At 41.2% G+C, this 14924-nt stretch overlaps 1 protein-coding gene across 3 annotated transcripts in view; it reads left to right on the top strand.

Annotated features, from left to right (window-relative positions):
• The first annotated feature begins 6964 nt into the window (after positions 1-6964).
• Ldh (Lactate dehydrogenase) overlaps positions 6965-14924 on the top strand; it is a 114662-nt gene continuing 106702 nt past the window's right edge. The window contains exons 1-2 of one of the 3 annotated variants that reach the window (XM_071671385.1): positions 6965-7068; positions 7204-7480. The gene's annotated coding sequence lies outside the window, so the exon portion shown is untranslated. Of the gene's footprint in view, positions 7069-7203; positions 7481-13811; positions 13988-14924 lie in introns of those variants that run through there. The other 2 variants (XM_071671375.1, XM_071671376.1) reach the window with 2 other exon arrangements.

Raw genomic sequence — 14924 nt, 5'->3', positions numbered from 1 at the left:
ACCTCTGCCATATATATCGTCTCTGTCAATCTTTCCTCGCTCATTCTCTCCAAGTGACTAAACCATTTCAATACACCCTCTTCTGCTCTCTCAACCACACTTTTTATTACCACACATCTCTCTATTACCCTTTCATATATATATATATATATATATATATAAATATATATATATATATATATATATATATATATATATATATATATATATATATATATATATATATTTCATTATTTATTTTATTTTGCATTGTCGCTGTCTCCCGCGTTAGCGAGGTAGCGCAAGGACACAGACGAAAGAACGGCCCAACCCACCCACATACACATGTATATACATACACGTCCACACACGCAAATATACATACCTATACATCTTAATGTACACATATATATACACACACAGACATATACATATATACACGTGTACATAATTCATACTGTCTGCCTTTATTCATTTCCATCGCCACCTCGCCACACATGGAATAACATACCCCTCCCCCCTCATGTGTGCGAGGTAGCGCTAGGAAAAGACAACAAAGGCCCCATTCGTTTACACTCAGTCTCTAGCTGTCATGTAATAATGCACCAAAACCTCAGCTCCCTTTCCACATCCAAGCCCCACAGAACTTTCCATGGTCTACCCTAGACGCTTCACATGCCCTGGTTCAATCCACTGACAGCACGTCGACCACGGTATACCACATCGTTCCAATTCACTCTATTCCTTGCACGCCTTTCACCCTCCTTCATGTTCTGGCCCCGATCACTCAAAATCTTTTTCACTCTATCTTTCCACCTCCAATTTGGTCTCCCACTTCTCCTCGTTCCCTCCACCTCCGACACATATATCCTCTTGGTCAATCTTTCCTCACTCATTCTCTCCATGTGCCCAAACCATTTCAAAACACCCTCTTCTGCTCTCTCAACCACACTCTTTTTATTACCACACATCTCTCTTACCCTATCATTACTTACTCGATCAAACCACCTCACACCACATATTGTCCTCAAACATCTCATTTCCAGCACATCCATCCTCCTACGCACAACTCTATCCATAGCCCACGCCTCGCAACCATACAACATTGTTGGAACCACTATTCCTTCAAATATACCCATTTTTGCTTTCCGAGATAATGTTCTCGACTTCCCCACATTCTTCAAGGCTCCCAGAATTTTCGCTCCCTATGATTCACTTCCGCTTCCATGGTTCCATCTGCTGCCAAATCCACTCCCAGATTATATATATATATATATATATATATATATATATATATATATATATATATATATATATATATATATATATGTACAGAGCATCAGATTGGGGAAGAGCAGTGCGGTTTCAGAAGTGGTAGAGGATGTGTGGATCAGGTGTTTGCTTTGAAGAATGTATGTGAGAAATACTTAGAAAAGCAAATGGATTTGTATGTAGCATTTATGGATCTGGAGAAGGCATATGATAGAGTTGATAGAGATGCTCTGTGGAAGGTATTGAGAATATATGGTGTGGGAGGCAAGTTGTTAGAAGCAGTGAAAAGTTTTTATCGAGGATGTAAGGCATGTGTACGTGTAGGAAGAGAGGAAAGTGATTGGTTCTCAGTGAATGTAGGTTTGCGGCAGGGGTGTGTGATGTCTCCATGGTTGTTTAATTTGTTTATGGATGGGGTTGTTAGGGAGGTAAATGTAAGAGTCCTGGAAAGAGGGGCAAGTATGAAGTCTGTTGGGGATGAGAGAGCTTGGGAAGTGAGTCAGTTGTTGTTCGCTGATGATACAGCGCTGGTGGCTGATTCATGTGAGAAACTGCAGAAGCTGGTGACTGAGTTTGGTAAAGTGTGTGGAAGAAGAAAGTTAAGAGTAAATGTGAATAAGAGCAAGGTTATTAGGTACAGTAGGGTTGAGGGTCAAGTCAACTGGGAGGTGAGTTCGAATGGAGAAAAACTGGAGGAAGTGAAGTGTTTTAGATATCTGGGAGTGGATCTGTCAGCGGATGGAACCATGGAAGCGGAAGTGGATCATAGGGTGGGGGAGGGGCGAAAATTTTGGGAGCCTTGAAAAATGTGTGGAAGTCGAGAACATTATCTCGGAAAGCAAAAATGGGTATGTTTGAAGGAATAGTGGTTCCAACAATGTTGTATGGTTGCGAGGCGTGGGCTATGGATAGAGTTCTACGAAAGAGGGTGGATGTCTGGTAATAAAAAGAGTTTGGTTGAGAGAGCACAAAAGGGTGTGTTGAAATGGTTTGGACATAAGGAGAGAATGAGTGAGGAAAAGTTGACAAAGAGTTTATTTGTGCCAGAGGTGGAGGGAAAAATGAGAAGCTGGAGACCAAACTGGAGGTGGAAGAATGGAGTGAAAAAGATTTTGAACGATCGGGGTCTGAACGTGCAGGAGTGTGAAAGGCGTACACGAAATAGAGTGAATTCGAACGATGTGGCATATTGGGGTTGACGCGCTGTCAATGGACTGAACCAGGGCATGTGAAAAGTTTGTGGTAAACCATGGAAAGGTCTGTGGGGCCTGACGTGGATAGGGAGCTCTGGTTTCGGTGCATTACACATGACAGCTAGAGAATGAGTGTTACCTGGCGAAGGGGGTGGTGATGCTGTTCCCTGTGGGGCGGGGTGGCACCATGAATGGATGAAGGTGAAGTATGAACATGTACATGTGCATATATGTATATGCTTGTGTATGTACATGCAGGTATATATATATATATATATATATATATATATATATATATATATATATATATATATATATATATATATATATATATATAGCACGTTGACCCCTGTATACCACATCGTTCCAATTCACTCTATTCCTTGCACGCCTTTCACCTTCCTGTATGTTCAGGCCCCGATCGCTCAAAATCTTTTTCATTCCATCCTTCCACCTCCAATTTGGCCTCCCATTTCTCTTCGTTCCTTCCACCTCTGCCATATATATCGTCTCTGTCAATCTTTCCTCGCTCATTCTCTCCATGTGACTAAACCATTTCAATACACCCTCTTCTGCTCTCTCAACCACACTTTTTATTACCACACATCTCTCTCTCTATTACCCTTTCATATATATATATATATATATACATATATATATATATATATATATATATATATATATATATATATATATATATATATATATATGTATATATATGTATATATATATATATATATATATATATATATATATATATATATATATATATATATATATATATATATATATATATATATATATATATATACATATATATATATATATATATATATATATATATATATATATATATATATATATATATATATATATATTTCATTATTTATTTTATTTTGCCTTGTCGCTGTCTCCCGCGTTAGCGAGGTAGCGCAAGGACACAGACGAAAGAACGGCCCAACCCACCCACATACACATGTATATACATACACGTCCACACACGCAAATACACATACCTATACATCTTAATGTACACATATATATACACACACAGACATATACATATATACACATGTACATAATTCATACTGTCTGCCTTTATTCATTTCCATCGCCACCTCGCCACACATGGAATAACATACCCCTCCCCCCTCATGTGTGCGAGGTAGCGCTAGGAAAAGACAACAAAGGCCCCATTCGTTTACACTCAGTCTCTAGCTGTCATGTAATAATACACCGAAACCTCAGCTCCCTTTCCACATCCAAGCCCCACAGAACTTTCCATGGTCTACCCCAGACGCTTCACATGCCCTGGTTCAATCCACTGACAGCACGTCGACCACGGTATACCACATCGTTCCAATTCACTCTATTCCTTGCACGCCTTTCACCCTCCTTCATGTTCTGGCCCCGATCACTCAAAATCTTTTTCACTCTATCTTTCCACCTCCAATTTGGTCTCCCACTTCTCCTCGTTCCCTCCACCTCCGACACATATATCCTCTTGGTCAATCTTTCCTCACTCATTCTCTCCATGTGCCCAAACCATTTCAAAACACCCTCTTCTGCTCTCTCAACCACACTCTTTTTATTACCACACATCTCTCTTACCCTATTATTACTTACTCGGTCAAACCACCTCACACCACATATTGTCCTCAAACATCTCATTTCCAGCACATCCATCCTCCTACGCACAACTCTATCCATAGCCCACGCCTCGCAACCATACAACATTGTTGGAACCACTATTCCTTCAAATATACCCATTTTTGCTTTCCGAGATAATGTTCTCGACTTCCCCACATTCTTCAAGGCTCCCAGAATTTTCGCTCCCTATGATTCACTTCCGCTTCCATGGTTCCATCTGCTGCCAAATCCACTCCCAGATTATATATATATATATATATATATATATATATATATATATATATATATATATATATATATATATATATATATATATATATATATATATATATATATATATATAAATATATATATATATATATATATATATATATATATATATATATATATATATATATATATATATATATATATACAGTGAATGTAGGTTTGCGGCAGGGGTGTGTGATGTCTCCATGGTTGTTTAATTTGTTTATGGATGGGGTTGTTAGGGAGGCGAATGCAAGAGTTTTGGAAAGAGGGGCAAGTATGAAGTCTGTTGGGGATGAGAGAGCTTGGGAAGTGAGTCAGTTGTTGTTCGCTGATGATACAGCGCTGGTGGCTGATTCATGTGAGAAACTGCAGAAGCTGGTGACTGAGTTTGGTAAAGTGTGTGAAAGAAGAAAGTTAAGAGTAAATGTGAATAAGAGCAAGGTTATTAGGTACAGTAGGGTTGAGGGTCAAGTCAATTGGGAGGTAAGTTTGAATGGAGAAAAACTGGAGGAAGTAAAGTGTTTTAGATATCTGGGAGTGCATCTGGCAGCGGATGGAACCATGGAAGCGGAAGTGAATCATAGGGAGCGAAAATTCTGGGAGCCTTGAAGAATGTGTGGAAGTCGAGAACATTATCTCGGAAAGCAAAAATGGGTATGTTTGAAGGAATAGTGGTTCCAACAATGTTGTATGGTTGCGAGGCGTGGGCTATGGATAGAGTTGTGCGCAGGAGGATGGATGTGCTGGAAATGAGATGTTTGAGGACAATGTGTGGTGTGAGGTGGTTTGATCGAGTAAGTAACGTAAGGGTAAGAGAGATGTGTGGAAATCAAAAGAGCGTGGTTGAGAGAGCAGAAGAGGGTGTTTTGAAATGGTTTGGGCACATGGAGAGAATGAGTGAGGAAAGATTGACCAAGAGGATATATGTGTCGGAGGTGGAGGGAACGAGGAGAAGTGGGAGACCAAATTGGAGGTGGAAAGATGGAGTGAAAAAGATTTTGTGTGATCGGGGCCTGAACATGCAGGAGAGTGAAAGGAGGGCAAGGAATAGAGTGAATTGGATCGATGTGGTATACCGGCGTTGACATGCTGTCAGTGGATTGAATCAGGGCATGTGAAGCGTCTGGGGTAAACCATGGATAGCTGTGTAGGTATGTATATTTGCGTGTGTGGACGTATGTATATACATGTGTATGGGGGTGGGTTGGGCTATTTCTTTCGTCTGTTTCCTTGCGCTACCTCGCAAACGCGGGAGACAGCGACAAATATATATATATATATATATATATATATATATATATATATATATATATATATATATATATATATATGTTCAGGCCCCGATCACACACAAAATCTTTTTCAGTCCATCTTTCCACCTCCAATTTGGTCTCCCACTTCTCCTCGTTCCCTCCACCTCTAACACATATATCCTCTTGGTCAATCTTTCCTCACTCATTCTCTCCATGTGCCCAAACCATTTCAAAACACCCTCTTCTGCTCTCTCAACCACGCTCTTTTGATTTCCACACATCTCTCTTACCCTTACGTTACTTACTCGATCAAACCACCTCACACCACACATTGTTCTCAAACATCTCATTTCCAGCACATCCATCCTCCTGCACACAACTCTATCCATAGCCCACGCCTCGCAACCATACAACACTGTTGGAACCACTATTCCTTCAAACATACCCATTTTTGCTTTCCGAGATAATGTTCTCGACTTCCACACATTCTTCAAGGCTCCCAGGATTTTCGCCCCCTCCCCCACCCTATGATCCACTTCCGCTTCCATGGTTCCATCCGCTGCCAGATCCACTTCCAGATATCTAAAACACTTTACTTCCTCCAGTTTTGCTCCATTCAAACTTACCTCCCAATTGACTTGACCCTCAACCCTACTGTACCTAATAACCTTGCTCTTATTCACATTTACTCTTAACTTTCTTCTTTCACACACTTTACCAAACTCAGTCACCAGCTTCTGCAGTTTCTCACATGAATCAACCACCAGCGCTGTATCATCAGCGAACAACAACTGACTCACTTCCCAAGCTCTCTCATCCCTAACAGACTTCATACTTGCCCCTCTTTCCAAAACTCTTGCATTTACCTCCCTAACAACCCCATCCATAAACAAGTTAAACAACCATGGAGACATCACACACCCCTGCCGCAAACCTACATTCACTGAGAACCAATCAATATATATATCATATTGTACTCGTGGTGCCCTATCTCTTGAATGTTATTACTATTTTTGCATTGAGCTGACTGCACCGGAAGAGTGAATATATGAAGAAATGCGTGGGACACATAACAGTGTGGTTATGAGAAAGGGTCGGGTGGGGCGAGGGGGTTTGAACAGACTTTAGACAGAGACTTTAGACGGAGGCTACGGTGAGTTGATATACAGTCTACTGACTGTTGATGTTGACGATGGCGGGGGTGGGGTTGTTCTTGAAGCGGTCTGTACGAGCTGAACTGGTTCGATGTGGTTGCTGTCGAACTGCAACTTGGGGACGAGTGATATCAGGTAGCTGAGGGTGACGGTGGCATGAGTGATATAGCGGTGTCTTTGCGAGATGTCAGATAAGATCCATGTGATGGTTAGAATGAGTCGGGAGGACCAGTGATAAGCATCTCTTGTTAGGTGGTGAAAGAGGGACTCTGTTGTGTGGTGGTTAAGGAGGGAGAAAAGGGGTCGGAGCCATAGGTAAGTCTGGTATCAAATGAGCTGTTGAGATATTAGAGTTCAAGCACAGGGAGTCCAAGCATAATAAATCGACGGAAACGTCGAGAAGATAGAGGAGGAATTGATGACGGCCCTGGTGTGTTTCTTCCAACTTAGTTCGTCGTCCAGAATGACACCAATAAGCATGGTAGACTGAACACCCTGGAGGAGACTAGGACCTGGTGAGACAGCAGGAGGTGGTCCAGGGCTGAAAGCAAGGTTGATGCACACGACTACAGGCCTGGTTTGGTTGTTGGTGACATAGCAGGCGGTGGTCCACCTCCGGAGGCTATTAGGAGTAGGAGTGTCTCGGCTGACCGAACGTAGTTGGAACTGTCGTCAACGTTGATACTAACTGCACAGTCGTCGACATACTTCCGTCAACGCATCAGCGGTAAGTATGATGAATCAGACGGCTTTAATCTTTGTATCTTATGGGACGCCACGGGTGAGGGCCAAGGGCCTCAAAGGTGGAGATGACCCCTCGGAAATGTATAACCTGACACCTTTTACTACGAAAGTGTGCTAGTCATCGCATGAGACCTCTCCGCCAGCCAAGATTTTATGAATTTGTTGATGATAATGTTGTGGCTGCCTGGTTTGAAAGCTTTAGTGACGTCAGCGAGGATGACACCCACAGAGGTCTTCATCACTCAAGGTAGATAAAGTCCAGGAAGCCGTCGAGGCGATGGTAGGCAGAGGTCTTCATATGACCAAACTGACGAGTGTATTTCATGCTGGCGATGGGTTCGCAATCTGCTAGGAGACTGTAGGCTTGGTCACCTCGTTATTGAGCATTCTGATCACCTAAGAGAAGTACTGATGATGGAGGACAGGAACCTGGGCAGTTCAGTCTGACTGGTAGGTCGTCAGCTACAGACGAGAGCCTTAAATGGTGCTGGAAGGTAAGGTTGGGAGCAGGTGGCAAGATGGTGTGTGTGTGTGTGTGTGTGTGTGTGTGTGTGTGTGTGTGTGTGTGTGTGTGTGTGTTGCGTGTAATCTCCTGTTTGTACGGTGCGGAGAGATCGACTCTTGTGAGGCCCCATCTCCTAAACTTTACCATCGTTCAGACAATTCAAACTCCTGTACGCTGTCAGAAATCACAGTTCCAATCTCTTAACTTATTCCTTTCATCAACCACTATAACACTATGTAGAATATTCCAATACATTTTTTCTCAAAATGTTCCTTGCTTAGTTTCTTGTCAGGATTTCTGGTTATTGTAGATTTGCATAACCCAGAAAACTATTCGTTTCAAAGGGTTCAGACAACGAGGAGCAGCATTTTGCTGCTGGCTACGGGTCCCCGACGACTGTGAAGACACTTAAAGCAACATAGCAACCCAATCTTTACGCAACCAGAGGTGAGACTACCAGCCAGTACGGGCGCCCCATGACCACTCAGCCAAGCAGAGATTCCTCTGCTTACACTTACTCTTTACTACCCTATCTCCAGTTATACAGACCACGAATTAAGGACACTATTCCTGTCCTCCAGCACATAACCTCGTCATAGCACTATAAGGTGTTTGGTTATCTGTTAATCCCATGTAAATGTCCTCCAGCATATAACCTCACCATAGACTATCAGATGTTTTGTTATCTGTTAATCCCATGTAAATGTCCTCCAGCAAATAAATTCGTCGTACCCACGAGCTTATCTCATCGTAAGCATCAAGGTGGCTCGTGTCCTATCAAAAAGTACCCTACGGTTGACTGAGTTATGTGTATACTTCATCGAAATGTTTCTCATGCTACGAGAGACACGAGGGAAAAAAATAAATGTAGAAGCCAACTGTACATGCAGATAACGTTTGTGTTTCATGATTGGTACATAATCTAACCCTTAATACTGACCTTTAAAAATAAGTATGATTATGTGTTTGATCATGAGCGTCAGGTGCGCCGGAGTCTGAAGTAATGACACGTTGTCAGATGTGCTGACAGACTTAACAATAAAGGAGTCGACTAGACACCTGACTGACGATGTAGATACACCGACCAACCCTTGACACCCAACCAACCCATGACACAGCGACACACTGACCGACCCATAACACCCAACCAACCCTTGACACAGCGACACACCGACCGACCAACCCATGACACCCGATACACACTCCAACCCATGACATTGTAACAGGGAGCCGTGAAATTATCATATCACCGACCCAACTCGTTTTACTGACAAGGGCACCACCTGTGTCGAGTGTTACATAAGGTGTGTGTGTGTTTGTGTGTGTGTGTGTTGTGTGTGTGTGTGTGTGTGTGTGTGTGTGTGTGATTACCTATCGATGATTATCTGCGTGTGCGTCTCTGTGTAGAGAGTATGATTTATCTGTCCCATGTCTTGAATCTGATATATCTATTTCATGAGTGCGTCTTGCATCACCGGGAGATACGCTTGTCCCTTGATTCACTGTACTGTCACTATGGATGGATACCATCAGTCAGCATTCTCCTTACTTCATCTTTACAACACTTCCTGTATCACTCCTGTGTTACCTGCTTCGATGCTTGTTAGAATTTTTGAACGTACTGGTTCCCACGGGGCCGTCTGTAACTAATGGAAGTGTTAATGGCATCTCGCAATGCAGTCACTACGTCACATTCTTAAACTCAAGATCCTTTTCATGATGGTCATGTGGATCCAGATCCAACTTGCCAAATATGTCTCTGTTGGTTCGCTTTTAGAGATGATGTCATACCATCGTTTTTTTCCTGTCATGATCAGTTCTCATGGTGTTCACTCTTCCCTATTTGTCCTTTCTCCATCCTAAATATCCTATATTGATGCAATAATTCCCATATTTTTCCACAGACTGTTTCCACTTAGTCCCTCACAACAGATTCATTTGTATTTTCTTCTGTTTTAACGTTATCTCATATCTACTCTTTACTGTTTTTCAGGAAAATTCTTGGGAAGTTGTATATATACAATATATGATTTTTTTTATTACACAGTTTGTTAAAATGATTCCACTCTGCATTTACGAGTTTTTCCACAAACTGCTCCACTCATCCACCGTAGATTCACCCACACTCGTATTTTTTTCCATCTTTTCATGTTCCGATGTTGATCGTTTCTTGGCAATTTCGTAAATACTGCAATAATATAATGTAGAATCCTATCACCATCTTGTTAGTAATAATGTTCCCTCCTTCTAGAAATGTTAAGATAGTTATAATAATCTTCGTTTCTAGCAAAATCAAGATACTTTTCGTGTTCCCCCTTCCAGCAAGATTAAGCTAGTTATCATGTTCGTCTCCTCCACACTTAACATAGTTATCACATTGGTCCCTTTCAGCAAAGGTTAAAGTAATAATCATGTTCGTCCCTTCCGGCAAAGTTATCATGTCGTCCCCTCCAGACAGGTTAAAACAGTAAGTCGAGTTAGTCACTTACAACAAGGTTAAGACAGTTACCAATGTCAGTCACTTCCAGCAAGGTCAAGAAGTTATCATGTCAGTCACTTCCAGCAAGGTTATGACAGTTATCATGTCAGTCACTTCCAGCAAGGTTAAGACAGTTATCATGTCAGTCACTTCCAGCAAGGTTAAGACAGTTATCATGTCAGTCACTTCCAGCAAGGTTAAGACAGTTATCATGTCAGTCACTTCCAGCAAGGTTAAGACAGTTATCATGTCAGTCACTTCCAGCAAGGTTAAGACAGTTATCATGTCAGTCAGTTCCAGCAAGGTTAAGACAGTTATCATGTCAGTCACTTCCAACAAGGTTAAGACAGTTATCATGTCAGTCACTTCCAACAAAGTTAAGACAGTTATCATGTTGGACACTTCCAGCACGATTAAGACAGTTATCATGTCAGTCACTTCCAACAAGGTTAAGACAGTTATCATGTCAGTCACTTCCAACAAGGTTAAGACAGTTATCATGTCAGTCACTTCCAACAAGGTTAAGACAGTTATCATGTCAGTCACTTCCAACAGGTTAAGACAATTATCATGTCAGGCACTTCCAGCACGATTAAGACAGTTATCATGTCAGTCACTTCCAACAAGGTTAAGACAGTTATCATGTCAGTCACTTCCAACAAGGTTAAGACAGCTATCATGTTGGACACTTCCAGCAACGTTAAGACAGCTATCAATGTCAGTCTCTTCCAGCAAGGTTAAGACAGTTATCATGTCAGTCACTTCCAACAGGTTAAGACAATTATCATGTCAGGCACTTCCAGCACGATTAAGACAGTTATCATGTCAGTCACTTCCAGCAAGGTTAAGACAGTTATCATGTCAGTCACTTCCAGCAAGGTTAAGACAGTTATCAATGTCAGTCACTTCCAGCAAGGTTAAGACAGTTATCAATGTCAGTCACTTCCAGCAAGGTTAAGACAGTTATCAATGTCAGTCACTTCCTGCGGTAAGACGTTATCAATGTCAGTCACTTCCAGCAAGGTTAAGACAGTTATCAATGCAGTCACTTCAGCAAGGTTAAGACAGTTATCAATGTCAGTCACTTCAGCAAGGTTAAGACAGTTATCAATGTCAGTCACTTCCAGCAAGGTTTAAGACAGTTATCAATGTCAGTCACTTCCAGCAAGGTTAAGACAGTTATCAATGTCAGTCACTTCACAGCAAGGTTAAGACAGTTATCAATGTCAGTCACTTCCAGCAAGGTTAAGACAGTTATCAATGTCAGTCACTTCCAGCAAGGTTAAGACAGTTATCAATGTCAGTCACTTCCAGCAAGGTTAAGACAGTTATCAATGTCAGTCACTTCCAGCAAGGTTAAGACAGTTATCATGTCAGTCACTTCCAGCAAGGTTAAGACAGTTATCATGCCAGTCACTTCCAGCAAGGTTAAGACAGTTATCATGTCAGTCACTTCCAGCAAGGTTAAGACAGTTATCAATGTCAGTCACTTCCAGCAAGGTTAAGACAGTTATCATGTCAGTCACTTCCAGCAAGGTTAAGACAGTTATCATGTTAGTCACTTCCAGCAAGGTTAAGACAGTTATCAATGTCAGTCACTTCCAGCAAGGTTAAGACAGTTATCAATGTCAGTCACTTCCAGCAAGGTTAAGACAGTTATCATGTTAGTCACTTCCAGCAAGGTTAAGACAGTTATCATGCCAGTCAGTTCCAGCAAGGTTAAGACAGTTATCATGTTAGTCACTTCCAGCAAGGTTAAGACAGTTATCATGTTAGTCACTTCCAGCAAGGTTAAGACAGTAATCATGTCAGTCACTTCCAGCAAGGTTAAGACAGTTATCATGTCAGTCACTTCCAGCTAGGTTAAGACAATTATCATGTCAGTCACTTCCAGCAAGGTTAAGACAATTATCATGTCAGTCACTTCAAGCTAGGTTAAGACAGTTATCATGTCAGTCACTTCCAGCAGGGTTAAGACAGTAACCATATTAGTCACTTCCATCAAGGTTGACAGTTATCATGTTAGTCACTTCCAGCAAGGTTAAAAGTTATTATGTCAGTAACTTCCAGCAAGGTTAAGACAGTAATCATGTCAGTCACTTTCAGCAAGGTTGACAGTTATCATGTCAGTCACTTCCAGCAAGGTTAAGAGTTATCATGTCAGTCACTTTCAACAAGGTTAAGACAGTTGTCAGTCACTTCCAGCAAGGTTAAGAGAGTTGTTATTCACTTCCAGCAAGGTTAAGACAGTAATCATGTTAGTCACTTTCAGCAAGGTTAAGACAATTATCAATGTCAGTCACTTCCAGCAAGATTAAGACAGTTATCATGTCAGTCACTTCCAGCAAGGATAAGACGGTTATCATGTTAATCACTTCCAGCAGTGTTAGAATAGTTATATTTCCTCCCAGCAAGTGTATGACAGTTCGCACGTTCTCTCCCTCTCCCAGTGAGGATAAAATCAATAACACTCTCATTCACCTGCAGCTCACCTCTATTTATATAAACTAACCTTGCTGCTCTCTACTGGACCTTCCTTAGTACAGCTGTCTCAAATGGGAAAACCAAACTGGTGGTGCATACTCTTAATTCTATTCTGTAAATACCGTGCTGAGCATTTGATCCATGTATGTCCTTGAGGCGACCTTGATTATGATGAATAAAACGTTTTCATCCGTCTCTGTTCACATGTGGTGTGATGGTGACAGCCATGTGGGTAAGATGGTGATAGGCGATGATACTCACTGTACCAGCCTCTATTGTCCGTCAGTTATAATATACATGCCGTGTACTTGTGAATCGATCATCTAATTTAGCGATGTTAAGTCTATTCAAATAGAAACAATATATCAAACTTAATCATGACGATCAGCTAAGGTCAAACAGGTTATTTATTGCTTGCTAGGTAGAAGAGGCACGCTCTGCCAGGCTGGCGTCTGTCGACACTCTGCCGCCATGCTTATGTAATGTAAGGAAGCTGCGCAACAGGATCCGATTATCGACCCACTGCAGCAACGAACGTCTTTCTCTATTACCCCTTGCTTTACAAATAAATAAGTGTAACCTAAACCGTATGTATATGATCATTATCTGATTAACCTCTACCATAAGAACGGATGCGAATTGTATCGGGGTCTTGCTTGAGACAAGTGGGTGTGGTTATATACGTAACATTTGAATATCAGCTTTTCCATTAAAGCATATGTGATTCATCATTACCTCAGAAATAAACAATAAATCGAAGCAAGGGCGTGATATTGTTAAATACTCCTAAAGGAACGCTGTATGATGTTTCTCCCATTTTGTCTAGAGGGAGCCGGCGACAGTCAGGCAATGGCACCGACCAAACTGTCGTACCGGCAGCGCCAGAACACACAGAACGTTCAAAGTCACCTTCAACTTGACCTTGGATACAATCATTCTCTGGCCCGTACTCCCAGCTTGCCAGACTTTCTTCGGCAGTCTCATCGAGCAGACTTGTAGCTCCGTCCTTGTCGAAAAACCAGGTAAGAGAAATGACGTTTATTGAGGGTGTTGGCTAGATCATTGCGAAGTGAGAGAGACGTGAAAAGCTGAAACGTTTACTTAGATCCTTTTGTGAAGGTATATTGTTATAGAATAAAACTCTTTTTGGATGCTTCGCCATGTTCTAACACATATGAGAGTACACATGAAACAAGGAAATGTATAATAGATATAAGGAAGTATTGCAAGTGCGTATAATGTACTGTAGGTTGTGTCGTGTGGATGACAATTCATCATGGGTTACGATGCCTAATCGTAATTTTTATTTCTTTATCCAGTTCCCTGTGGGTATAATCATTTTTCTTTTTGGGAAAACTACTGTGCTTCCTACTGCTTCATGAGATGACGCTAACAGTCCGATATACATGTAAATGTCAACTGACTTTCAAAGGCTAGTTCCTCTAAGAAAAAAAAAAAAATACAATGGCGCTACAGTAAATTGTTTTTGGCATGATTTTACGTACATACGTTTGTAGTAATTCGTTTGGATACATTTACATTATAATTCGTTAAAATAATGTACGTCAATAAAGCATTTTCACTTTCCAAATATCCGAAATATTGTTGCCAAGTGCATTATAAGTGTTGCTAAGGTACGTGGGTGGCAACAAAGTGTAACAGGGAAGTTAAGAACGTGAAAGACATCGACCGGCCATTTGTCACGTCCACTCTATACGTGCGACGTAATGCTACTCCTCGTCCATTACAGTGTTTATATATACTGTACCAAATATAGCAGTTCTTTTCCAAAGGAATATATATATATATATATATATATATATATATATATATATATATATATATATATATATATATATTCCAGGAGTGTCCCTTCTATCCTTATGAGGCTTCTGTAGCACTCAGGAAGCTAGCTAATCAGGTCCACCAGGTATTGTGATGTGTATGTTGCTATGCGTT

The sequence above is a fragment of the Panulirus ornatus genome, chromosome 16, assembly GCF_036320965.1.
Source record: "Panulirus ornatus isolate Po-2019 chromosome 16, ASM3632096v1, whole genome shotgun sequence".
In the NCBI taxonomy this organism is placed as follows: Eukaryota; Metazoa; Arthropoda; class Malacostraca; order Decapoda; family Palinuridae; genus Panulirus; species Panulirus ornatus.
This window is presented reverse-complemented; position numbering and strand designations above follow the sequence as displayed.